General features: G+C 44.6%; 1 protein-coding gene across 3 annotated transcripts in view; it reads right to left on the reverse strand.

The window, feature by feature from the left end:
- LOC127593301 (cadherin-12-like) overlaps window positions 1-25,881 on the reverse strand; it is a 104,569-nt gene that overhangs the window by 62,669 nt on the left and 16,019 nt on the right. Inside the window, exon 1 of one of the 3 annotated variants that reach the window (XM_052054649.1) lies at window positions 10,161-10,499. The exons of 1 other annotated variant lie outside the window; for it this stretch is intronic. The gene's annotated coding sequence lies outside the window, so the exon portion shown is untranslated. Of the gene's footprint in view, window positions 1-10,155; window positions 10,500-25,881 lie in introns of those variants that run through there. One more of the 3 variants, XM_052054651.1, reaches the window with a different exon arrangement.

A 25,881-nucleotide genomic window follows, 5' to 3' on the forward strand; every position in this document is an offset into this window, starting at 1 on the left:
TCGAGTCGATTCGCACAAATCTTACTTTCTTTCTGCGCTGTCATGACGACAGCGCAACAAATGTCAGCCTGCGGCGAATGAAATCAAAGTATGTCGTTTGGCACTGCATCTGTTCTGAGCCAATCAGAAGTGCGGGGATTGTTTGTTGTCAACAATGCAGAAAAACGATTGTTAAAAGTTGTCGCGGTCCATCGTCAGATGGGGTTTTACACCGACAACAAATAGAACCGAATACCTCCTGCAAGGGCCAGATTTGTGGGTGGGGTTTTCTTTTGTTGTCCACTACAGTGGATAGCTTCTCTTTTGATCAGGTTAGGGTTAAAATCGCCAACCATACCCCTCACCCCCAGCCGATTCCGAAAAACGCAAACCCAACCTTAACCTCGAAGCTTTCGCCCCACACCTCCCACCCCGACGACCGCCCTGTCAAAAAAATGAAAGTCACGGGGGCTGCAGTTTTGAATATTAAAATGAGAAAAATAGTCTCATCAGCCTTACCAACATCCCGATTTGAACCTTCCTGACCAAGCGCTTTGGAAATCATTTCATTAAACAGCTTTTGCAGCGTCAGTGAGCAAAAAAAAAATAAAAATATGCAATCCGACGTTCCCGTGGGGGCATTGAAGGAGGAAGGAAAGAGGGGTTCAGATGGGGTGAATTCACCTGGGAGCGTTTCACGGCCTCCTTTAAACATTTCTCATGTCATTTTATTTATTTATTTTATTTTAGTTTTTTTTTTTTTTTTTAATCATGGCAGACAAAAGACATTTTCCCGTCTCTCATTATTGCGGTTGAGGGAGTCCAAAAGGCATTAAGGTTCTGCGGCTATGATCATCACATTATGCTATGCTAATGTCTGCCTTGTGCTTCCTGCATGTACAATGCCTGATGGCAACATTAGAGTGCACCGTCGTCACATGCTAATAGTTGGATGCATTTGGCCTCCAGGCCACGCTCGGCGGTCACGGCATGCTCGCCCGCCTCTTCCGCGTAACATCTTTCCTTTTGATTCAATGTCAACTTTTCCGGGCTCAGAATTCAACAGCGACGCAGGATGCGGGAAAACGTCGGAATCGGCTTTCCGTGTAAGTTGTCAGATGTTCTTTTGTCTGCCGACTCTCCCCGGTGAGAGAGCTCCGCCGCAACTGCTGGTTTTGCCGACACAAGGCCGCCCACGCCGTGCGTGACTCATCCGGGTTTTCAGATGACACGCTCTCGAGGAAACAGAAAAAAAGCTCCCATCTTGATATGGAAGACTCTGGCCGAACCGAGTTTCATTGTTGTCTCGACATCGTGATTGAACTTAAATCAAATGCAGACGAGCCCGTTAGCGACGCAGCTTCCCATCTATTGTTTGATTTTGTAACCTGGATTGTTCTAATGGCTCGGTGGCATTTTTTATTTGAATTTTTTTCATCAAATGTGGGCGAGAAGCAACCATTTAATAACATCAGAGTACTGTATAAAAACGTATATTTTTAAATTCTTGTAGAATATTTCTGATCACGTAGAATTTTCCTTTCAATATTTTTGTTTTAGATTTAGATTTATTTAGAATATAAACATTTTATTTTAACATTTTTTTAAAAAATTGATTTAATTAAAACTGTTTTATGTTATTTTTTAAATTTAGATTTAGAACATTTTTTGTTTGATAAAATGTTATTTTTTTTAAAACGTAAATTGATTCATTTTTCTTCTTATTTTGAACAGAATTTTTCTGTGATCACAATCGCGCAATCACCGATCGTGTTAATAGTATCTGATGTGTCAATTTTTAAAAAATATATATATTTCAGGTTCGCACTTACTTACAGATTCCGGACACTGAATATCCTTCATGATAAATAATTCCGCCTTTGTTAAGGATATTTACACACCGTTTTTTTTTTTTTTTCCCCTTCAACAATAACAGCCCGTTGAGTTTGCACGTCGGTGCAGTTGGGCTAAATTAATTATCTGCAGCTATCGATTAATATTCGAGCACGCTGAAGGCGACGACGTCACCAAAGGGCCATCAGTGCCGGCAATCAAGCAGGTCGCCGCTTTCGGCGTTATTAGCCTGGAGCGACGGCGCGGCCATCAGTCAGCCTGCTCATATTAAAAGGTGCGCTCTTTCGGGTTCCCCGGCGACATAACTGCCCTAATCAAGCAGTTATCGCGCCAGAGGCCAGAGGGAGGCAGAGTAATGAGAAAGCAATATCCAAGATTAAGAATTAGTCTTTTCTGTAATGGCTCTGTCTCGCTGGGTCGATATCGCGCCGTGCCGGCGCATGCACAAGTGGGCCTCCTCGCAGGTGAAGGAGCGCCTCGTAGGAAAACAACATCATCAGCCGCTCCATGCGTCACTAGAATCGATGACGGACGGGTCTTTTCGCTGCTGATCGCTGACCGATTTCAACGCTTTTTTTTTTTTAATGTGACAAATGGAAACAATGGGTCATTTTGAATATGAGCTCAAATCAGCGACAAACAGAAGAGTGCCTGTTTTGTCATAAGAGTCAAACTAAATAAATGAATAAAAAATACATATCACGGCACTATTTGATGCAAACGTAACGTAATGACTTTCCGCAGCGGCAGTATATCCAATCGGGCGGATGTGTATTATGAGATTGGTAGCAAGTGTGGCTAACAGATGCGTGAGGTAAACGTGTCTGACGCCTCTTCCTCTCCGATTAGCAAAGACGATTGGCGCTCTAAAAGAGATCCCGCATTGCCGTCGACGGTCCCTGTCAGCGGCGTCATTCCGCCTGGCGCTAATCAGCGTTAATTCTGTGACAGGTGAAAATTAAACACGTCTCCCACGTCGCCGCACTCACTTATTGTCGCGCCATTGCTCTGCTCCGCGGCGAAGACCCCCCCCCCCCCTCCATGTTTATCGTGGGGGATATGTTCTAGACTCTGCTAGCAATATTTGAAAATTCACATGATGGGCTTCCAATCGCGATAAAGTAACAGGTTTATACTTCCCATCACCTTTAAATCCAATCAAAATTATATTTTGCACTTCTCGCTCTCTGACGGTCGAGACATATTGTGTGACATCACACGCAAACGTAGCATTCAAGCTGTTCATTGTCAATGAGTGGAAATTGACTGAAATCAACGAGACGCACAACAAAACGGGACTAAAATTTGTGCACTTCAACAACAGAATGATCAACCGACACAAAAATACGTCTCTGCTATCTTTGCGCTAATGCAAGCAAAAAGACACAGATGGCTCACGGAAATTAATGTAATTATACACCTTCAAACAACTGCTATTTTAGCGCACACGGAGCAGCAACACATACAATCATAATACAAAATAAGATCACTAAATATCGTACATTTAAAAACCAGAATGTTCTACCTAAAAAAATGTATTGAATGAAAGTCTGCTAGCTTAATGCTACAATATAGTGCGAAACAGCACAGACGGGCTCACGGAATTAGCGTAAATGTTACAGTAATTAGACAACTGTTTTTTCGGTTCAAAAGACAAATAGAATTGAAGCAAATTGTTTCACTTTTGAAATACGTCGAGAGACATACCGAATCGCCTTTTCTTGGAACTTTCATTCTCATCTTTCTGATACTGACAGAAAACTCACTGCGCTCCTGTGCGCAAACCTGTAGCAGTCCCACTAGGACGGCCAAGTGCCAATTAGGCTTCCATCTTTTCCAGTTGCCTCAAACATCTTATCAGAAAGCAGGAGAAGGTTTAGGGAGTTAAGTGCTCACTGTTGTGGCAATTGCCTGCTTCCTGCACAAATTTCATTTAAAAGGAAAGGCGGGTCATGGAATTAAGAAGGGCTTACTATGGTCATCAGCGCTCTCAACAACTCAAGGATAATATTGAGGTACATTAGAGCATTATTGAAAAGGAAAAAAACAAAAAAACCCCGAAACTTTTCTTTAAATGTAATTAGTCTTAATATTGAGAATTAAGTCTGATTTTACATAAATATAATATAATGAGTATTTTTTAAATACTATTTTTATATATTTTAAAATATCTTTATTGGGGGGGGATCAGATAGTCAAGTCATTCTTGGGAAAAATGTTGAATTTTAGAGTCGCGATTTCAAGTCTTTGCGAAACAAGTTGCAAAACAACAATTTATTTAATATGAGGAAAAACTACGTAGCCAATTATCGGAACAAACTAACTTTTTGGAGGACTGTTTCATTTTCATAACATAAATTAATTCGATCATAATTGCTGACATTTTAAAAAATACTTTTTTAAACTTTCTTTTAAATATTTCGTATCAACTTGTGGTTAGAATCCCCAAAGTAAAGAGAAGAAGAGTCAAGACAGTTTTTTTTTTTTGGGGGGGGGGGGTGGCGGGCGGGGGGGTTTGCAAGCAAAAGCAAAAATGAATGGCTTACATTTATTTAGACGTGCCAGCAGGTGAATGTGTCTGATTTCTGGAAATAACGGTGAATATTGAAAATGATGGCAGTGATTATATGCACAGATTATTTTCAAGTGCGGGGAGGGAGGTGGGGTTGGATGGGGGGGCTAATGATTAAGATTTAATGAGCCACCATGAGATGGTGTCACATGCCTGCCGCCCCCCCCCCCCCACCGCCTTCAGACGCCGACGCAGATTTCCCCCGAGAGAATGTTAATTATGTAATTCATGCTCATATGCGGATAACGCGCCACATGCGCATGTTCGACGCATGCCACTTATATGCGTCTTTATTTCTATTTTTCCGATCGCACGCCGTTTGCACGTTAAGGTCTACACTTTGGAGTTGGCTAAATAAATCATTTGTGATGATTCTTCGTCCTTGTGACAAACATCATCGTTTCGAATAGCTATTGAAGTGAGAAAATTGTCTTAGTGTCATTCATTTATTTTTGTTTTGATTCGCATCTTAATACAAACGGTTGAAAAGATCCATTAAATATATTGATTGCAATTTTTTTTTTCCACTCACGCAAAGCCCATTAGCTTTGATGTAAAGAAGGCTGGCTAGCTGTAACGTTACGCTAACCAGCCAAGGATGAAATTAGTACTTTTGTCTCAGTGGTTGATCATTGTCAATGATAAGCAATTGTTGAAGTTTTTTTTTTTTTTTTTAAGTGTAATTTCCTCTTTTTAATTTAGGTACAAAGCTTTGCGCATTAGCCTCAGTCTAACATCAGTCATGCTAACGAAGCGAGCACGAAAATACCAATTTTGTCTCACCAGCTGACAGAACCACAAAATCGGTAACGTTGAGAACTTCAATAAGTTACAAGCGTCATATTTTTCGTTGATTTACAATGACTTAAAATTGTCGTCATTTTATCGTACCTCAGTTCCCACATTTCATGTGTGCAGCATTGTTAGCCTCAATGTGGCTGGCTGGTCTTGCCAGAGGCAATGCTAATTAGCTTAGCATGAACACAAAGATACGTTTTTTTTTGTTTGTTTTTGCATCGTCGGCTAATGCAGGCAGTCGACTATCCTTGGTTGCTATGACTGTTTATCGTAATTATAATGGCCACTATATTTGCTCTTCGCTCGTTGCGCAACCAATTTGTAAAAAGTTGAATCGGTGTCATGATTCTCGGGTTTGGGGTTTAATGTGTTAGCTGCAGCTATATTCCTGCTCATTGTGTCGTATAAAAATAAATAATAAATGAACCGGCCCGGTAGTCCAGTGGTTAGCACGTGGGCTTCACAGTGCAGAGGTACCGGGTTCGATTCCAGCTCCGGCCTCCCTGTGTGGAGTTTGCATGTTCTCCCCGGGCCTGCGTGGGTTTTCTCCGGGTGCTCCGGTTTCCTCCCACATTCCAAAAATATGCATGGCAGGCTGATTGAACGCTCTAAATTGTCCCTAGGTGTGAGTGTGAGCGTGGATGGTTGTTCGTCTATGTGTGCCCTGCGATTGGCTGGCAACCGATTCAGGGTGTCCCCCGCCTACTGCCCGGAGACGGCTGGGATGGGCTCCAGCACCCCCCGCGACCCTAGTGAGGATCAAGCGGTACGGAAGATGAATGAATGAATGAACGACAAAGAACAAGCGCCGGCATCGAGCTGATGATGATAATAATAATCATCATCATCATCAAAACAAAGAGGCCTCCAATGTGTTGTTGTTTTCAGCCTGATGGCGGGGCGGAAGGACAAAGACTCACCTCAGTCTTTACTCGAGCTTATCTCGCAACAACAAATGCCGCGCATAGAATGTCGTGGTTGGATTGGGGCGTTTGGTGGGGGGGGCATCATCTGTTTCTCATTTCTTTTACGCATAACACAAACTAAGTCGCCACCTCCCTCGCATTGTTGACTAAAAGAGGAAAGCACTCGAAGCGATAATGCACGGCCTTGCTCCTGTTAAATGGACTAAGAAATCATCTTGACACAAAGCCAGGGCCAAGACTCTTGTGGGCGCTACTTCCTCAAGGTCAAGTGTGCGCTTTTCTGCGTCTGCGGGCGTGATGAGTAATAGGGGCCAATGCCATATTTAGGGGGGTGCGCTAATGTATCGCGCTTACTGCTGAGATGAAGAGAATGGTGGTGGGGTTATTGAAATATAAAAAAAAATAAGAACAGTCCAACAGGTGTCAAGAAGTCGTGACACGAAGACAAATCAAGTTCAAATGAAAATCACCTCTGACCGATTTCGGTGCCAAGCTTGAACATAGAGAGATGGAACATCAAATTGAGGGCCACGAATATTTCTTGGTTGAGTCTGGAAAGAATGCTTTAGTTACTTTTAGTGTTTGCATCCAGGCAAAAATATTGCAATATTAAAATGGGGCGGCCCGGTAGTCCAGTGGTTAGCACGTCGGCTTCACAGTGCGGAGGTACCGGGTTCGATTCCAGCTCCGGCCTACCTGTGTGAAGTTTGCATGTTCTCCCCGGGCCTGCGTGGGTTTTCTCCGGGTGCTCCAGTTTGCTCCCACATTCCAAAAACATGCTAAATCTAAATTGTCCCTAGGTGTGAGTGTGAGTGCGAATGGTTGTTTGTTTCTGTGTGCCCTGCGATTGGCTGGCAACCGATTCAGGGTGTCCCCCGCCTACTGCCCGAAGACGGCTGGGATAGGCTCCAGCACCCCCCGCGAGCCCAGTGAGGATCAAGCGGCTCGGAAGATGAATGAATGAATGAATAAAATAGCAATACTAAAATGACATTTTTTTAAAGTAAAATATAGAATATTTGGTAAGTATAGAAAAAAAAACATACCGTGCTATGGTTAAATAAATATTAACATTCTTCTTAGTAAGTCACAGTGTCCCGTAACTGCTTCACTATTTTTCCAACACACCCGTGAACTAACCATTTAAATTTTCGGTCCGTGCGCATTAATATCTGTGCGTAACTGCTCAGCCCTCACCTCTCTGCGCTCACTACCAATCGATAGTCTTAACAGTTCTTGAAATTTGACTTTTTCAAAACACCGTGAACTAGCCTAGAAGCAGACTGGACATCTAAACCGTGCTCTCCAGAACTGGTGGAACTCACAAATCTCGAAATTGTCCGTCTTAAAACATGATCAGGTTTTTCCCTCCTAAATGTGATGAGCAATGTATATATACTGCACTGTGCGCTGCATTGCCCCACAAGTGCCAGTGTGCCGCTCGGTCTAGTTCTAATGAAATCTAATGAATCCCGCCCGTAGCAGCCAGGAAAGAAATCATTGGAGACTACCTGTGGGCTCGTTGGACGAAAAGTCATTCACGTGTGTGACAGCAAATCTTTGCCGGCGGAAAGTGCAGGCGGCTTGCGGGTGTTTGACTGGAGTCTGGCTGACTTGTTTAAGGTGAAGATGGAGGTGTCATGGGGTCACTGCGAGGTTAAAATCAAATCCAGATCAAGAATCGATTGCGTGGCTTGCAATGGAGAATGTGGCGCAATTTTCACATGGGATGCAAACTAAAAAGACGCCCCCCGGGGGGGGCTCTTTGAGCCGTTTTATAAAGTGTTTATCTGCAATGTTGGACCTGTTGAAAAATGGGGGTGAGGGAGAGGGAGAGGGGGGGGGGGGGCTAAGTTTCTTTCTAAAGCAAGCCAACAATAGCTGCCTTTGAAGTGCCCACACAGGAGACAGTTGTGAAAGTCATTTAAAGCCAATAAAAGCCTCGTTCCTGTGAATGAAATGCACAAATATGTGCTGCCTCTCCTTGCAAAGTGAAACACAAAAAGACTGAAAAATGATCTTCAACCAGCGAGCGGGCGGGCGACGCGTCATCAGCCCGAGCGTTTTGCGGCTTTCGGGGGGGTAGGGGGGAGGAAAAAAAACAAAAAACAATTGTGGTGCGTCTCCAGGTAACTGCATCCTTCCCACGTCTATTTCCAAACCAAAGCGCAGCGCGGGCACCGCGGGGGGGCTCCGGTGGGCTGCCTCGGCATCAGAAGCCTGCGCGGGGGGATGAAAGTCTTTCCTCCGAGAGATCGAGCGGGAATGACAAACAAGCTGAGACCAATCCAGACTGTTAATCAGTGGAAATGAACCCTTTCATGCAGCCTGTAACCTGATAACATGATAGGCTGTCCACTGTCGTAACGGCTGTACTCGAAAGGGTTGAGAACAAAAAGGGAATCAAACATCAACACTTACGATTATCCGCTCCTATTCCGCCAAATGCCTCGGAAGTCATTGGACAGCGCTACACAGTGCAGATGGACAATTACCCACCCGAGGCGTATCGCGAGAAGCAACCCAAAGGTTTATTTGAAGCAAAAGAAATTCAACGGCGTGCAGTGGGCGGAGCTGAGTTGAATGTGTCCCAGCATGCAATTTTTCCTTGCAAGATAAACGAGAAAGGCAGCGGTTACCGGATTCGGGTGTCAATCATGAAAGCGAAAAGTCCGCAGTTGGAGCGCATTTGTTTCATTTCAATTTCATTTCTATTTGTTTGGTGTTTCGAGCCAAAAGCATGAGAATATTTTCCATGCGGCAATATTTATGGACCTGATTATACTTCCAATCTTGGCGGGGGTTTTTTTTTTTTTTTTGGGCTAGTTAGCTTCCGGCTAACGTCGTCATCGGCGCAAGCTAATTTCGCTCTCATCGCGATTGAATGGCGGCAACACAGCAAGGCTCCTTTTAGCCGAACCGAAAATTTTCCTTCACATGCCCGTGACTCATTTTGCTAGCAGTTTAAGCGCTAACGTTTTTTTCTGTTCGTTTACGCGCCGTTGTGAAAGGTGATCGGAAGCGACTCGGCCGGTGCAAGTAAATCATTTGAACTTGCGGAAAATCTTTTTTTTTAGGCATGCTTGTCTTCCTGCGCACTTCTGGTCCATTTTATCCAAAAGAAAATTTTCGGGGGGAGGCAACTTTATTGGCCAAGTCCAATATGACGTATTGCCCGGATTGCACCCGAAGGTTGCAGTGGAACGTCGCCTCCCCCAGCGGGGGGAAGGTGAGGAGGGTTGGGGGGGGGGGGGGGGGATAGGGGGTGCGCTTTGCTCACACTAGCTTCACTGTCCTTCCCTGCAGCTCGTTTGATTCTCCCCAAGCAGGTGTTTGCTGCGGAATGCCGGCAAGACTTTCAAGTGACTTTCATCCGATTTCCCCGCGTGTCTGACGACGCTCGCGGTCGCATGAAACGGGAACTTGAGGATGCATGTCAAGTGCACGCGTCGTAACGGGAACAAGTCCCTAAGCGCTCAAAGTGGCTCTCGGAATCCTGACCCAATGGTCATCCGAATGAGCATCTGCTTGCTGCAGAAAGCGGGGGGGGAGGGAGAGGTCAGAAGAGTGGTGGTGTGTAGGGGGGGGGGTGGTTTGCATGTGTGATCCCTTGTTTCTTTGCAAATCAGATTCCGTCAAGCCGCTCGGATTGTTGCCTCTAATCCCCGGTCCGCTCGGCAACGGGCGACGAGCACTCGGACATCGCTCGGATGCGGCGAGTGTGCAAACAAACGCTTTTAGAAGCTCAGCAACTGACTGCACTTTCAGCGCGCGTACACACACACACTGACATGTAGGTCGTCAAACCCAACTGGCGCGCGCTCACACAGACACACTCCGGTGTTTGGGATCAAAGTGCCAAAAGCATTTCCATCACTCCTGCCACAAAGCGGGTCAAGCCAATTAGCTCAATTAATGGGACGCACCAGCTCGCATTCTCCCTAATTCATGACCGCAAGATAAAAGGAAAAACCTCACATGGAACACCGGGATAGGACATCGGGGACACGGATACACTTGACTTACCCCACCTCCCCAGCGGGACGCTTGACAAGCACGTAAAATCCAAAACAGCCCGCGCCTGATCCTGCAACGCCTCCTCCGAAAGCTTTTCCACAGAAGCCGTCTCCCTGCACCTTCCTGCTCCTCTTTCACGTTGAATTCCCAACCTCGTCGTCCTGCCGCTTCGCTTTCATGCTCTCTCTCCTCCCCGTAGGGGGTGGTGTGATGGTGGGAGGGGGGGTTACACTCCACGCGTGGTGGACTCGACCTCCGCTGTCACAACGAGTGCGCGTGCGCTCGGGCTTGTTTTGAGAGGCGTGCAAGAAAGTGGAGTGCTGCGCTCGCGCTCTGCGGGCTGACGACTGAGCCGGAGAACTTGCGCGTGCGTGTGTTAGCGTGTCAGCGCGCGAGCGCAGAGAGAGAGAGAGACACACACATACACACACACACGCCTGCGCACACACACACACGCCCCCCAATGACTTGTAGTGGTCAATTAGCTTTTGTCTGCACACACTTTATTTGGCCTCACACTGAGATATTATTTTGCCGTTTTTTTTAGGAGGGTCGGGGGGGGGGGGGGGGGGGGTTGGAACACATAATTGGAGACATTTGTGTCTCCATGTAAAAAAAAAAAAAATCTAAAAAATAAATTAAAAATAAATCAATAAAAATAAATAACCAATTCACATGACGATGGCGTCTTGGCTATTCTGCAATGGAACAAATGCAACGTTGATGTTTTGCAGCCACACTCATGTCACTGACGCCAATTCGCACCCCCCCCTTACCTCACTCCAACCACCCTCCACCCCTAAAGGAACCAACGAGAACTCCATCCAAACTTCCGCAGAGATCAGTTACGAATTTGCGCCCTCCAGAAGGGAAAATATTGCGCAACCCCAAGAAACAACTCTCTTAGATATGTACCTGAACACCAAGATTCTAATTTGAATAAGAAAAAGACGTTTAAAATGCCGTTTCGTTCACGCCCCCCAAAAGTCTCTTTATCCCTCTGAAGTTGAATGGAAATTAATTTGTTTTATTTTGCTACTTAATTCAAGACTGAACAAAAAAAAAACTGTCATCGAGCAAGCAGCTAAAAATCTTGTGAATTGTTTTCTTTTTTTTTTTTTCGGGATCAGACTTGCATACATATTTTGGGGACCTCTAATATATATGAAAACTCACAAAAATTGATTTTATGTCACCCATGAGCAGATATGAAAACACAATGTCCTTGGGCGGGGAGTTTCAAGATCAATTTTTGGTTTAAATTTGGTGTTACGATCCCAATAATAAACATACTGTGCACGTCCTTGACGTTTTGCCTGAAAGGGAGGTGACTAGACGGGTCTGATGGTGACATCAGTTAGCCCCTGTTTGATGAGTGAGGAAGGATAAGCGAGAGAGGAGTGAAATCGCGAAAACATCAAAACTCCACGCGTGTCTCTGAAGTCTGCGACCTGCATTCGTTTTATGTTGTTTTTTTTTTTTTTTCTTCACATGATTTAGCGCCTCGCCGGGTCGCTGGCTTGGCTAAGCAGAGGAACAACCAGGGGCTTTAACCTTTAAAAAAAAAAAAAAAAAAAAAAAAAAAAAAAAAAAGAGACCCTGGCATAATGTGGTGGCGCACATCACTCTGCGGAAAAGGTTATACTTGCTATTCTATTTGAGCCGTCACAAAGACGGACAGAGGGAGCCCTGTTTTCCCGTCAAATTCCCCACTTTGGAAAGTGAAAAAGGCAAAAAAAAAAAGCACAGGCGTTTGTTTGTTATTTGACGGACATGTTAACCGACGCGACTTAGCATTCCGCTCGTGAAACGCTGCGTTGGCCAACAAAATAACCGGGATTTGCGACCACGGTGCTATTTATTTATTCGTCGCAAATCTGTTTCTGACAGCGACATATTGTGACAGGCAAAAAATAAAAAAATCAAAATCAAAACAATTACATGTTCTTCCACTAGGTGGAGTATATTGAGATCAGATCATTATGAAGTCAAGTCAAGTCAAGAGTATTTCTCGAGCACTTTCAAACAGCCATCGCTGCATACAAAGTGCTGTACATGGAGCGATTTAACATACACAATGAACAGTAAGACGAATCCGTAATAAAGGCGGTAGAAAGCACCAAGCAGTAAAATCAAGAACAAATCTAAGTCATGCCGAGTCGAACGCCAAAGAATACAAGTGAGTTTTGAGGAGGGCTTTAAAGATTATGAAGGATATTTATGGCACGAAAATGTCTTATTTTTTAAAATATTTAGTGTTATTATTACTTTTTTTAATTCTTCTTCTTCTCCGTAACGATTTGCATTTTTTGAGGGCCTAAACATCCATAAAAAAATTTGACTTTACACATTTTTCACTGGTTAAAAAAAAGGGATATTTTAAAAGTTGTTCTCCCAGTTTTCAGTACCAGAGAAAAAAATGGGACTGTTGTGCCCGCTAAAGAGGTTTTAAATGCAACGTTACGGCCTGTGCGCACTTTGTGGGCCGAGTGATCAAGAGATTAAAGATACCGAGACGGGATCCTGGAAGATGACAAACTCATCAGGCGAGACTTCAATGATCCGCACCGCACTGTAAATCACAGTACTGTATGACATTGCTTTTTTTTCCTCTCCGACATAACAACTCACTTCTTGGTCTGACGCCCTCCCACCCCCACACGAGCTCATCAACAGAAGAACCAGGTCAAAAATCCTACACATGCAACAGTCTCTTTATAAGCACCAAGAAGATGACCTGGTACCAGTCGTCGTCTGTTGTCAAAGGCGCAACTCTCAGAGCTTTTGTTTCCGCAAACAGAACACCTTTTTTATTTTTTTTTTTTGCTTGCGTTTGTATTCTGAAGCTCTTGCTTTTCACCGAGAGCAGCCGTTCCACGCTAGGAATCACTTCGCCAAATTCTTGGTGTTTGGCGATGCCGCAGTAGCATCGCCAAACACACCATCTTTGTTTATTGTTCATACTTGGCAGAGGTTCTGCACTCCGCCGAGGACCTTTCTGCATCCTCTCAGGTGGGAAATAACAACACAGATGAGGGTGCTTCCACCCCCCCCCGCCCCCCGCCCCATTATGCTATTTCCACATTTGAGCCCAGCAGAGGGCCGACACATTTACAAACCAAATAAATACAAATGTCCCCGCATCTCACACGAAGCGCTTGTAAAAGGGGAGCGGATGGCCGCCCCCCCACCCCCCGGCAACCCCACACACACCCAAAAAAGCGTGCCGAAAGCTGTATTTAAGTGTGGCCGTGTGGCTTTTAAGCGCTGCTGCAGGATCAGGCCTGTCCAGATGGCTCGCTGCGGCCCGAGAGGACTCCTGCTTTTAATCCTCTTGGCACCGCCCGGGCTAAGCCAGAGGTGGAACGGATGCTTGTAGTCAGGCGTCAGTCAGGCCGCGTCGGCCCGATGAGGCTGCCACTGCGGCGCACGCGCAAAAAAAAAAAATATGCACCGAACCGAGGCCAAATAACATGTTGGCGTGCCGCCATAGTGGGGATTGACTGACATTTCATTGAAGGTCATCAAAGACTGACTGATGCCAAACGTGGGAGAAAAATGTAAACGAGTTCCATTTAGAATATACCTTACCACATACATTCGCAGATTTAATGTTAGCTATAACATCCACAAATTTGGCGCACCCCTATTCCTGGCACCACTTGCCCAAACTCTGGGAAATAATCACAACAAGCCTTGATTTGATGATCTCAGCTTTGTGCACAAACTCTCCATTGGAAGACGTTCAAAATGATTCATATCTTGCACTTTCCCCCCCAAAAAAACACATCATTGTCCAGCACAAAAAAAAAATCCAGTTTTATGAAAATGATAAATGGAGTGCACTTGTTTAGCGCTTTATCTTCACTATACAGTTCCAAATTTATATTCACTCAACTCATTCGAACATATTGGAGTGTCGCCTACACAGCAAATCCACCGTCCACTAAGGTTTTCCTTTTTAGTTTAAAAAAACTTACAGGATCCTGTGGCATGCGCTGGCCAAAGGCAGAACCCAGGATGTTGTTTTTTTTTTTTTGTTTGTTCCCACTTTAAATCCATCCCCGTTGTGTTGTACTGGCCTCGCCTTAGCTAGCGCTAAGCTAATGTTTCCAACATCCGAGTTTGCTAGCTCGCTTTTAGCGAGATATATCATACTGCGACATCGAGTCGTGTCTAATCTCATGCCGGAACCGGTGCAGTGATCAAAGCCGCAGACTGAACCACGCGTCAAAGGGAGGGATTATTTACACTGCAAAGTTCACGCACGTGTATGACTGCGACGCTAACTGTGCCGGCTTTCTCTGTTAATTGACCGCCAGACGAGTTCGGCGGGCGTCTTTTGCCTCATCGCTGACTTCAAACCTCCGCCGAAAGAATACAAAGGCGCCCTGTTCGAAGAGGGAGATTGTTCATTTCAAACCCGGCTTTCGTCTCCTTTTACAAGCATCCGACACAACTATTAGATAGCATCCAGTTCATGAGCGAGCAACGCGACGAATATGAACGTCAAGATACGAATCCCAATGATTTGCAACTAGCAAACGCTCTTGTTCAGTTCAGCAGTGCCGCCGCAGACATTTCCATTTCAAAAGTCTATTGATTCTTTTCTTTTGTCCTCTGGAGTAAATATTGGCTTGTGCGGGGGCGTGGGCGGAAGGGTAGGGGGTGGATTTTAGGTGGGGCTTTGTAGTGTTTTTTTGAGGTGGGGGCTCAGGTGCAGCTCTAATTCGCCAGCGGGCTTCTCATGCAGTCAGTGGGGTGCCTCTGCATCAAGGAGCTCTAGACAGGCGTGGTTTGTCCCTTGGGGACGCTTTTGGAACCAGAAGGGCACACTTGGAGACCCCCACCCCCCGTTTGAAAGGATTATAGCCAATCCCATTTGGGGAGGTGCATGTATCTGTTTGTCCTTGAAAAAAACAAGCTCTTTTGTAGCATTATTTGTTGCGGTTTGTGTGCAAAATACAACTCAGGGGCTCGAGATTGTGGGCAATTTTCAGATTCAGGTTTTTTTTTTTAAAGTGTTTTCATAACAATTCCAAATTAGGGTTTGGAGCCAGTGATGGGCTTTTTAATTGGTGTTGGGGGTTTTAAGCGATCCATTAAGTCTGGAGCGTAAATCCAGCCTATGAAGCATTTTTGGCGGCTATTCTTAAAGTCACATTCCTTATTATGTTTGGGAGTCCAGCTGCATGCTGAAAATAAAAGCTCAGCATCATCATCATGTTTTTTTTTTAATTCTGGGAGGGGAACAAACGTCGGGAGTCAGCACTAATGTGTCCATGCACCAAATGTTCAGCTGTGAAACAGTCCATCTTTCCCATCCAGCAACGCCCCCCCCCCTCCCCGGTGAGGTCCAATTCGGCAGCTTGCCGCGGTTGGAAAACTTCAGCCACACTTAAGTCGCCCATTTTAGGACTTTGGACTTGTTTGGCTGAAAATAAGGAACAACTCGATTCGACATGAAAGTGATATTCACGCGACCGCATTTTGCTCAAAGTAAACAAGCAACTTTGGTTTCAGTTTGTCCGTTGCTGACAAGTGTGCAAAGATTTTTTTTTTTGTGCTTTCTGACTGAGCAAGACCGTACAGCTTGATTTTATGACTTGGCCAAAGATTGACTTGGTAGAAATTTAGTGGAGACTCCACATGACAAAGAAACACTCTCATTGAAAGCCAGTGCGACAATGCAGGTTGTATGACGATCTCATCAAGCTTCTCCTGGCCCCGCAAATTTTCCCGGCCGCTATTTAAGACAACCGACGGGGGAAAAAAAAAAATAATTTCACGGATGAAAAATATCATTCCGACAGGAGTTGGGAAGGGGAGGGAGGGAACGAGCAATTTGATTTAGAGTCCCATCAGGCCCGTCTGTTAAAAAAAAAAAAAAGTTGTCTAAATTGTGTGGCCACACAAAATGAGGTCACGTTCGCTGCAGGTAGAGGCCAAGCGGTGTCTCAAAAATGGGGATGATTTACCAATTTGATCAGCAGCTAATCAGCCCGCGCAGACGCCGTAAGCCAAGACGGCCGAATTGAGGCCATATTGCTTCGTCCTCGGCTGGCGGCGGCCGCTGCGGCGCCACAGTTTGGAAGCGCATTAAGTACAGTGCAGACGGCGCACAGATGAAGCGCTCCGGCTGTGGGCGGAGGGCGAGATATTGAACGAGGACGGACCGCGTGGGGTGGGGGCTGGGGGGGGGGGGGGAGTCGTGGGAAGCCGCCTGCACCAAACTCAAGTGAACACTGAGGTCCATCACGATGCTCTGCTGTATATAAATATCAAGGCGCAAGTTGTCAATCCGTTTTCCGTTTGTCTGTTGGCCCAAATAAATGGAAAATTTTAATTAAAAAAAAAATCCAAATTCTGGATGAAATGAATGAATTCAATCAATTTATGAACAAAATTCCACTTGGAGGGGGAAAAGAAAATAATCAAATTTTCGGATTCAAATTCCGGTTCGGAAGTAAGCTGCGTTCGCGTAGTTGATCACAAATCAACCGGCCTCGATGAGGAGAACGCGTGAATGCAGGTCAGGCCTTCCCCGCGGGAAGTGTGCCACAATCGGCCTTTCTGTTGGAGTGTCCGGGCTAAGCGCCCCGGCTCCGTCCCAACGGCGTCGGCCGCGGGCCAACTTGGACGTGGCGACGAGAGGAGCCAGCGACGAGCCAGCGACTGTGGATTTATCTCCCTTCGCGACCGCATCGCTCGCACGCCCCCCCCCCACCCCTCTCTCCTCCCGCCGTCGCCTCCACAGGGCGATTATGCTCTGAATTCCCACGATGTGGCCAACCGGCAGATGTGCTTAAACACAAAAAGGATTTGCACTCCCGACCAATCGCACGCTGCGGTGTCAGGCCACATGGCGCGGCGGCGGCGGGCGGGGGGGCAGAGCGCTGCCAGGCTATTGTTTACAAATGGGCTTGAAATGAAGCCAAGGATTCGAAATGATACGACTCCCCCAGCTCGTTAGCTACAATATGAAGTTATAAAGTGAACGCTGGTGTTCTCACGACTTCACCAACACGCATGATTTGGTTATTAGTCATGTTAGCCGTTAGCTTGTTTTTGGCGCTCTCTTTTTCACAGGGCTCGATGCCGAGTTATTCATTTTAATACGTTGCTTTTTTTTTGTTGCCAGCGTACATGTGTTCAGATGCACTCACAGCAGGATGTTGGAGGAAAAATAAAAGCCAATAACAAAATGTGAATCTGTTAAAAAAAAGTACAGAAAAAAACATGGCTACTATAGCATTGTGCTCTATGCAAAAGATAACAATTGCAATTTTTCATAATTAACAAAATAACAAAATACATTTTAGTGAAGTTGATATGAATTTCGAGACATCTTATGGATTTTTATCAAGTTCGATATTAAAAAAGTAGAATTAAAATGTTAAAAATTACACAAAATATCTTATCTGTCGAATTATCAGGACAGGCAAACACAATGATAGAAAATACTTGATACAAAATTAAAATAAAACTAAATATATAGAGGTTTGAGAAATGATGATATATAAAAATGATTGTATGGAAAAATTCTAATATATTTCTGGCTGATGGTGATTACAAATTCAAATGGCGTGTGCGTCATCGCAAGATGCGTGCGCACGCGTTTTCAAAGTAAAAGCCACTTTGAAATGTCTCTGCCTTCCGTGTGCCCAAATTGGGTGGCGTAAGATTGCTTTCTTTGAGAAACTCACACGATGATTTATTCATGAGCAAAATGTCCGGCTTTGCTCGGGTTATCGAATGCACTTTAGATGTCACTACAGGGAGAATCGTTCCAAAGAAGAGGCCGGCCCCAACGTCGTGACAATATAAATCCTGAGCGCACGCTTTTACTTATTTATCGTGTTCATGCATTCAGCCACTCAGTTCACAGCAAGTGCACAATGGACGGACGGATGACTTGTGTCGCTTTTCATTCTCTACTTGAAGCTCACCGTTAGGATTTTTAAAAATGCTTTGAAATTATATATAAATCATATATTGCGGTTGCATTATGCATCCACTAGATGGAGCTACACAAAAGGGAATACAATACAATACAGCTTTATTTACATAGCGCTTCCCCAACCGCCGAAGCTGTCGCAAAGCGCTTTTCAGAATATTTAAAATACTACGTTCAAGAAATCAGAATATTGACACATATATACGGTGCATCGCATTATAAGGTGTACTGTTAGCTTTTGAGAAAAAAATCATGCTTTTAGGTACGCCTTGTAGTGCGGAAAGGTAGTTATAATACTAAGAAATGAACGTTAGAACAAACTGTGCAGCAACACATGTAGAAAAACAATACAGCAATCATAGGCATATATTCTTTATCCCTTACAAAAGACAGTGAATACTACTTATTGAGCATGGAAGAGACCGGCTTCATGTATTTATCACGTTAGCATTGTATCACATGCGCGTTACTGCTGTATGCTTTTATAAAGTCAACCCGTCGCCCCCACAGGACTGCCGCAGCGGCGTTCGATGATTTTTATAGTTCTGCGCGCGCGAGGCTGGAGTATGTAAAGACTACCAGAGTGTGTCAGCTGTCGCTCGCAATGAAACATTCGGATTTGAATTCGAAATTTGTATAAAATGCCTCCCAGAGACGCGGCAACATATGCCTTTTTGTAGTGGTTACGCTCTGCCTCCCGGGAGAAGCGCCTATGTGGCTCGTTGCAGACTGCACAGCACACCACACAAATGAAAGGAGAAGACAAATGGAAAAAAGTTGGAACTAAAAGTCCTCGCTACCTCATGCAAGATGCATCCCCCCCCCAACCCCACATGAAGAATCTGTGACCAGAATAAAATTAATTTAGACATGATTTCTTCAGTGGGGCTGCACAAGAATGAATCGGGAGCTTTTACCTTGACACAATCAATATTTGATGGGAGGTGTCGGGTCATTAGAGCGGCCCTTGACTTGAAATTCACAACACGGACGTTTAACGTTAAACAGCGACGGCGGCGCTTGCCAATATTTGATCTGCCGCGACAATCAGCGACCTTTCAACTCCGCCTGATTCTTGAATAATTCCCTGCGATTAAAGGATGGAAAAGGGAAATTCCCGCTCTGAAGCCTCACAGAAATGCAAGTTATGGTCGTTTGGGTTTTTTGGGGGTTCTTTTATGACAGTTTTACATTGCTATACCCTAGAAAACGAGTTTCTAGTAGATATGTAGTCTTTTGATAGTGCCGCTTTATTCTATTAGTCTCACCAAGTATTTTACTTTGGTCCTTGTAGCACAAAGTGAAATCTAACTGCGCAAATGGTTGGAGTTTTCTTTCTTGTTTGTATTTTCATCGACGGGCGCAGGTGTTGTGTTTGCGCCGTTGTGGGAGTGAACCCAGCCGGCCTACTTCCTGGCCAATGAAAGCGGCGTCGCTCATTCCGTTTAAATTCGGTGCAGCAGAGACACACAGAATATTTGATATTGCGGGAGAAAAAAAAAACAAAACAAAAATTGATTCGTTAGAGTCCATGCGGAAGAAATAACATTCGTAACCTCCACTTGCGGATGAAGTAAATTGGTCACCGCCGTGAAATGGGCACTTGGATGATGCATGCTGTTGTCATATTTATGAACGAAATACAATGATAGCCAGCACACATGAAAGCGGATCGCAGAATCTGTCCAAATCCACTCAAATCGCATGACAACAGCTGTGCCACATCTTCGACCTGCCTTTAGCTTAACTACTTCCAGTCCACTTTCTGTCACCAAATGGTCTCGACTATGAATTTTTTCTTGTGAATAGCTGGTGTACCCGAAATGAGGTCAACTTGACATATAGTCTTTGCTAGTGCCACAATTACAACTTATTTTTAAACCATTTATCTTTCTTTTTTTAATTGTCTCTATTTTTAATTGTTTTTTTCCGTCTTGTGCATTCCTGACGTTCTCCACGGCAACAAAAACAGAGACGATACATTTTCATTTGAGTTTTTAAATACAATGGTAAGAATAGCATTATAATTTTGAAACGCTCATAATTAATTGTTTTCATTTGGAAAACAATTTCCAAGCGCTTCTGCGATGACAAAGCGAAGGTGCGTGTATTGAAAAACATTTTTCTGAATGCTTTATTTGCTAAAGTCTTTTCATTCGGCGGGCATGCTTTCGATTGCGACGACAACGCCAAATGGGCAATAAAACAACTTTTATTTGCAGACTACTTCATTTACAGAAAATTTAATTAAACCATCCGCACACAGCGTGACCTGGCAGGGGCTTTAAAAAAAAATAAAAGAAAAAGAAGCTTGTGACTCCACGGTATGGTAATGACTTAATTGGACATATTTTCCAGCTCTGACTCCATTTGTCTCGAGTGGGGTCTTCAAATGCACGCCTGAGCAGACGAGCGGGACAATTAGGAGCGTCTCGCTGGTGGAAATTAAGCAGATACTGCGCAGACCGCTCCAAAATGAGGGATTAAGTGATTAAAAATGTTCCACTTGATCCCTCGGCCGGACTTGAAGGCGAACTTTGGAGATTGCTCAGAGACACGAGCGCATTAAGCCCCGCCCACCATTCCTGCCATCAGCCTCACTGACATTTTTTTTTAACACAATCTATCACCCAGCACAGTAACAACAGTAACCCCCCCCCCACCTCCAATATACATCTACCACTCTTCGCAAAGTCACAGTTCTAAAACGCAACTAAACATAATTGAACGACTCAAACGAAACAAAAAGTCAGCGGTGTTGAAAGACAAACAAATTTGTTCTTAATTAAAGCTAAAACTAATGATGACCACGATGTGTGTATACGGTTTTAATGCCAAGTAGCCATTTGCACCTGCGTGCATGCTAGCCTCATCCTCGCCGTCTTTGTCCACGCAGCAAAGTTTGCGTATTGATACTATGAATTTCCCACCATCAAGAAAAAAAAAATATACAAAAGCGGACCTTGGTGGATATTCATCACTGCCACCCTTTTATTGCCAGGTGTGCTCAGCCCGCAAACTCCCACAACATACATGCATACATAAATAAAGCACGACTGTGTGTTTTTTTTTTTTTTTTTATGTGTCAGGAAGCAGGCTGTTCATGTGATTGATGGAAGTAATCTCAACACAATGCAAATGTCCTCACGCTGCGCCGTAAAACACGTCATCAAACTGCCCTAAACTTTGCCAGGAATAAAAATTATGGAGAACGTGAGCCTGGCTTGCTGCTTCCACATGAACGACAGAAGAAAAATGTAAATTTCGGTTGGCATTTTTTTTGTAGATTCTTGTGAAAACCGATCCACAGAGGACGGCGGTTCGATCGACCTTTGCTGTAATTGTGTGGCAATGGTCAATCAGGTTGTCGTGCGCATTACCGCCCTCTGGAGGACTGGAGTTTTACAGCCATTTCAAATGTATCACCACCTCTTGCATTTTAATCCAGAAAAAAACAAACAATTTTAATAAAATAGAAATGGTTCAGTCAGTTCATTAAAAAATTAAGAACCCCAACATTTAAATATGTATATGAAAATGAATATATTTTGACTGGCATTTACGGAAACATTGAAATTCATCACGAGAGACATTACAACGTGCTCAGCTTTGCTCGCCAGGGGACATGTTTTGTTTTGTTTTGTTTTTGCCAGCCTTTTAATTAGCGGGGTTGCTTGAAGAAAACAAAATCGCTCCCTGCCAAGTGTGATTTGACAAATGATGGCAACGAAGGCGACGCCGGTGGCGCCTTTTTTAAAAAAATGTTTTGTAATTAATGAGCTCTTGACCCTAGTGTAAGCAGCAATGGCGATTATTAACAAAAATGTCTTACATTTATAAGACCACAGGATTCTAATCCTGTAATGACTGATGGAGTGTTACTTACCAGATGGCGTTTTATTAAAGCTGACATGAAATGCATTTTTAGGAAAAAAATAAAAGCGGCCAAAAATGAAAGTATCAGATGGCCTTGGTGAAAAGGTTAAAAAAAAAAGGGGCAAAATTTTAATGTAAATTCAAAATAGGGAACAAACTGTTCGGTTTGGTCTATGGCACAAAAATACGTTTTTGTAGGTCTTGGCCCATTCGGTGTGCCTCCCAATTTTGGTAGGTCTCGGTCAAACGGTGCTTAGTTCAAAATGTATCAGGAGCGCTACTTTTTTTTTTGAAAATCACAATAAACTTCCAAAATTATTTGCAAGGCTTGATGTGTCTGCAATGTTTTCACGCGCACGTAGACCCGCAAAAACAGCGTTATTTATTTTTGGGTCAGTAACGTGTCGCCAAGGCAACGGCATGGAGAAAAAGTTCAAAAGTTAATTTAACATCATGAGTCCCTGTTAAATTAATTCTTGTATAATTTGTGTGCAAGTGTCACTATCATAGACAATGGCAATATAAAAAGACGATTCGGTTTGACCGACCTGACGAGAGATTTAATATATATATTTTTTTAAAGGTAAAGGTTTCATCTCTCCGGGCCTGTAAAATCACAAATCAGTCTAATCAAAGCACAATTTAGAGGTGGATCATGGAAAGCAATTATCTTTTTAAATTAAAAAAGGAGGCATGAAAAAAAATATTATTATATATATCACTACTGAATAAAAGTCAGCAGGGGGCAGGCTCCTCTCTGGCCGCCTCCATCTTATTAAAATGTAAAACCTTCAAGGACGTCGGCGTGGCGGTATTCCTGAGCAGAAATGTGACTTTTTAAATGATTCATAGAAGGATGAGAGCGCGACTATGATTGAGCTAATTTAGGCCGTTCTTCAGGTCAAGGACTGTGCGGGATTTCCCATGCTGCTGTTGCCGCGGCTTCTTCAATTCAGGAATGTCCGAAAAAATAATGAAATTAAAAAATTAAAAAATTATATGAATAAAAATGACCCGTCTTCCTGTAAGGCGGCTTTTAAAAGTCTCGGAAATGCCAGAGAAATAATAAACAACCTGCAGCTGGCCCGTCATAGTGCAGCCCCCGCCTTGTATCGGATTACACGCCGTACCTAATTCGGTGGCCTGCGAGCGTATGCATCAATGATCTCGATGTAATCGGCGTAATTAGAGTCATAAAAAGCTGCGAAAATCTCATCAGCGAAAGCGCATCCGAGGCCGCTTCAGATCTCGCGTCGAGCCCTCTCGGACAAAAAAAAAAAAAAAAGGGCGCTTAATTAAGTCTGGCTTCGGCTGATCGGCTCTCGTTAGCAGGCAGCGAGCCAGGACAATGGCCGCCGTGATGAATCTGGTCCTGATTATTTATCCATATGTTGGGCCCCGGCAAAGAGGCGAACAAAGCGACGTAATGCGTCATTGTTTAAAACGCAGCTCGTCCGCGCCCATGCGAGAAAAGCTCTCAATCAATTGAAAACCGCGAGCGCTTTGGATTGATTGTGAGCACTAGACTTCAAGCACCGCCGCGCCGCCCGAACAAGGCTCCTAATAAGTCGGCTCTTTTTCTCCTTTCAAAGATATCGCAGCGGTGGGTAAGTAAAGTGACAATGACGACCAGTGAGAGGGTGTTCCATTCGTGATGGGGAAGAGCAGGGCAGAGGCTATCAGGCTCCGCACACGTTCGCGCACCAAATCTCAGAACTATGAGGCACTCTTGAGTGATCATTTAAAGGGCAAGTCAAACCCCAAATTTCTGCTCTGAAGCGGGTGAGCTTTCATTGTGATTGGCTTGAAAGCCACCGAAATGATTCAGAAATACGGCGCAATACTTTGGGGTACGAAGCACAGAGGCAGCCTCCCCCCCCCCCCCTCCCTTAAAAAATGATTAATAAACCATAGCGTGTTGATCACTGGAAAGAGAACTAGAAATTAATGGCCAAAGTTTGGAAAAACAACGGAGCGGGCAAGAAACAAAAAAGTTGAGCAACTTACATTAAGCAATGTGTCATCATGAGAAAATTCCATTTGCTGCTCAAGTCTTCGCCCGCGAGAAACGCGCCCGCGAAATCCGCCGCAATTCATTAAACCGGCCACATTAGCCGGAATCATCATTGCACATCTTGGTTTTTTTTTTTTTTTCCTCTCCCCGGGCCGCTCTCATGCTGCCGGCGGAACATTTTCAAAGTGCACCTTTCTGTCAATCGCCTATTTAGCATTGGCGCTCGATAGCCAAGGATTGATTTACGATCAGCGCCGCGCTTTCTGCCTTCGGGGAGTCCCGCTGATGCGTCCCCCCCCCCCCTCCCTTCCATCCAGCACTGATTAAATGAGCGGCTTTTTTTATGGGCTTTTGGTTCCTGGCGCTCATAAAGTTTTCCCCCCATTTCCCGTTGTGCCTTTTTAACATTAGCGCTCCTGTAGTTTAACCCGGGATTTACGGCAGAACGGTCGCGTGAATCAGGAAAACGCTTGATGGCGGAAGAGCTCAAGGTCGGCCACTTAACTCTGCTATTTGTTAGCGTGCGAATTTGAAGATTTCACTCCAAGCGCACATTAGCTTCCGTCGCGTGCTAGCGCCTCCAAACCTGAAATGTATCGTTAGCTAGCCAATTTCCATTATGGACGAACAGTTTCATTATTCCTGTCTGCTGGCTTTGGGACAAGTATCACCAGAAAATGTCGCCTAAAATTTACATTTGTATTAAGTCAATTTCAGCGCAACGTAACTGGAGTCGGCGCACTGTGAATCGTAGCGTATTGTTGATACGAATGCTAAGGTTCAGAAAATATCAAGCTGTGAACCCTGGAGAAAAACACACAAAAGAAACCACACACATAAGGGCTTTTAAATAGCAGCAGTTTATAATAGCCTGAAGGGGAAGGGACATTTTTAAGGCGCTGGTCTACTGCCGCATCCACAGCCCAGCGATTTTTACTTCATTTTGCATTAAATCAGGTCGCCCTTTGACACTCCCGTCAAGAACTAAGTTTTGCTGAAACTTTTTCTAGCCCGCGCGAGGGTAGGGCGGGTTGAGGGACCGTTTTCCTTGGGGAAAGCATCAGACCTAGCACGGCGCGCTTGTAACCAAGCGCTAACCAGGAGACCCTTCATTAGCTCCAAAGGCGCATCAGCTAATGGCGGAAAAAAAAAAAAAAAAAAGGTTCTGCCGGGTTCATACACAAGCTCACCAGTATATGAAAGTGAGTGGAGCAAGCCAGGAAATACAAAATTGGGAATAAGGGTGACATTTCGTGCCATTTGCCTCCCCGAAAAATAACCTTTCAGGTAGCATACTTCAAAGGAAGTCTTGGTCCTGGTTATTTTCAAACGATTTTGTCCCCCTTTTAGGATCCAAAGTGAAGCATCATGGCAGCCGTCCTCTCATCACCTCAGCCCATTTTGGAATTCTCGCCGCCGGTTGAGCGGCCACAACGAGAGGGATACATTTCCCACCAGACAAGACCTTTTAATGAGCTGTCTTTTGCCATTAGGCAGAGCAGCAGAAAGTATCGGGGCCCCATGAGGGCGCCCTGCCCCCCCCACCCCTGCTACCTCCCGTCGGATCGTACTTTCCATTTGATTGGTTAGCGCCGAGTATAAAAAGAAACATCGGCGTTGATAATATCTACTCAAAGCTGCGTACTCGCAATTATATCGCTCTATTTTCTCTCGGCTAATTGCGATATCCATCTTGTGTACACAGAGGATTGTCGACTGCAGTCTCGATGATGAAGACTCAGCCACCGCCATATGAGTGCAATCGAGCACCGGCGCATCGACGGGCGTAGCAGCAATCATTTCTCGCCTTGTTTACTTATTTCCGCCCCCCCCCCCCCCCACACCAGGCAGAACTCCTGCAAAATTTTCAGACGGTGCACGAACGGCG

This window comes from Hippocampus zosterae, chromosome 20 (genome assembly GCF_025434085.1).
Source record: "Hippocampus zosterae strain Florida chromosome 20, ASM2543408v3, whole genome shotgun sequence".
NCBI classification, from domain to species: Eukaryota; Metazoa; Chordata; class Actinopteri; order Syngnathiformes; family Syngnathidae; genus Hippocampus; species Hippocampus zosterae.